The sequence below is a fragment of the Morus notabilis genome, unplaced genomic scaffold, assembly GCF_000414095.1.
Source record: "Morus notabilis unplaced genomic scaffold, ASM41409v2 Scaffold724, whole genome shotgun sequence".
NCBI lineage: Eukaryota > Viridiplantae > Streptophyta > Magnoliopsida > Rosales > Moraceae > Morus > Morus notabilis.
This window is the reverse complement of record NW_010361272.1, coordinates 53,360-55,543: the sequence shown is the minus strand read 5'-3', so window position 1 is coordinate 55,543 and position 2,184 is coordinate 53,360. Positions and strand designations below refer to the sequence as shown.

Below are 2,184 nucleotides of genomic sequence, written 5' to 3'. Positions count from 1 at the left end.
TCCCTACATCGTTCTTATTTACCTATTAAGAAAAAAATATTGCGATATTATTAACACTTAAATAAATTGAAAGAAATCAAATATTTAATCGAACATAACATTAATATCTTATAAGAACAAATTAAGGTTTCACAATAAAATCTAAGCTATAAAAAAATTAATCGAATCTGAAAACCATATGAAATCAAATTTTAAAAATTCAATCTAAGACCTAAATAATAAATTAAAATAAGAATTAAAAATCATTAGTGTTTTTTTAAAGATAGCAAAATAATAAAATACTTTTAGACTCTTTTAATCCCATATTTTTTAAGTAGTATTATAATATATTTTTAAATATTTGTATAAAAATATTTTTAAAAATATAAGTACCAAGTATATCGGGGCACTAACCTATACCCACTTAATAACTTCATACCCATCAAATTTGGATCGGGCACCCGCAGATACCCACACCCACGGATAAAAGCTCGTCCTTACATTTGATTCATTTACAACCAAGCACCTTTTTTTTTAATTATTTTTTAACCATACGGAGAACCTCGTCGTCCTCTCTCTCTCTCTATTCTTTGTACAACTAGGGTTCCCATTACATTTACGGCAGCACAACCTAAGCAAATCTTCTTCTTCGATTTCGCTGCTCTCGTCTAAGAATCTGGTAAGGTTTCTTGTCTTTAATCTCGGAATAATACTTTCCCTTCACGCCCTTGGCACAATTGATGAAATCGGAGGAATTGATGGTAGGGTTCTGCTGAGCCCGAGGAAGTAACGCCACCTTCGATTGCTCTCTCTCTCTCTCTCTCTCTCTCTGATTTTCTTGAAACTTTCGTTATGTTTGTTACCTAACATATTTTGTCTCTTTTAAAAAATTCAGAGGTTTGTTCATGTAAATTTGTTTTTCTTTGGGTAATTCAACTAGAGTATGGTATGACTTCGTATAATTTGATTTTTTTAGTATGGTGTATTAATTATCATCCCGTTATTTTAGAAATTAGTAAACTTCTAGAATTTCTTTTATGTTTTCCTGACTAATTTATGTCTATACTATAATATTAGTACCGATACCGACCAAAATATGTTGTAGATTTAGTGTTTGTATTAAGCACTGTGTGAATGGTTTTTAATGATTGGTATAGAGTAGGATTATTTTTCTCTTTCTTTGTCTGGTAACTAGATTGGGTTAGAGCTTCTTCTGTAATCCATATGTATTCCCACTATATGGCATTTTTTTCCTGGAATATCTTTGAGTTTATATTTGTTTATTTGGGTCTTTCTTTAGTTAGTTTCTGCACTTGTTGCATTATGCGAAGGTTTTATGCTTGTTCCTTTACCTAATTGATTTTTTCTATTAACTCACATTCTGCTATAAGTGTTGCTGTTTATCTGTATGTAATATTCTATGTCATTGTTCTGTATCATAGTTATACTTTACTCTTAGATACTTTCTTCTACTAAAAAAAAAAAAAAAGTGGGAGAGTATCGTTGTTTGAAACTGTGAGAGTTTAGATTGGTTATCTATAAACTTTGTTCGTTTGTCAGTTGAAGTCTAACTTCTAGTATATTATAGTATGAAATAGTTTTAGAGGGAAGTTAATCTTTACTGGGTGTTCATTGTTTATATATTTTAGTTTTTGTAGTTAGAGATTGTGGGAGTTGAATATGTGTAAGATTTTGGGAGATAAATCGGTTAAGAACCCATTAGGTTGAACTCACCCTTGCAAATCCTACTTGCAAAGGGAGAAGGGCTTATAAACCTACTAATCGGTTTATAATTGTTTCATGTGAGACTTTTGATATTTAATATTCTACCACGCTCTGTAACCATGGACGGCGACCCATCTTCCCAACATGGTGGGACTTAAAGCCACGACGTGGTGGACTGGCTCTAATAAAAATTGTTAGGAACCCATTAGGTTGAACTCACTTTCTTGCAAAGGGAGAAGGGCTTATAAACCTACTAATCGGTTTATAATTGTTTCATGTGAGACTTTTGATATTTAATATTCTACCACGCTCTGTAACCATGGACGGCGACCCATCTTCCCAACATGGTGGGACTTAAAGCCACGACGTGGTGGACTGGCTCTAATAAAAATTGTTAGGAACCCATTAGGTTGAACTCACTTTTCCAAAACCGGCTTGCAAGGAAGCGGGGGGGGGGGGGGGGGGGGGGGGGGAGGCACA

General features: G+C 33.5%; 1 protein-coding gene across 1 annotated transcript in view; it reads left to right on the top strand.

Moving 5' to 3' along the window:
* The first annotated feature begins 540 nt into the window (after positions 1-540).
* The window catches only part of LOC21393509, a 6,592-nt gene continuing 4,948 nt past the window's right edge, over positions 541-2,184 (top strand). Inside the window, exon 1 of the mRNA XM_010099030.2 lies at positions 541-658. The gene's annotated coding sequence lies outside the window, so the exon portion shown is untranslated. The remainder of the gene's footprint in view (positions 659-2,184) is intronic.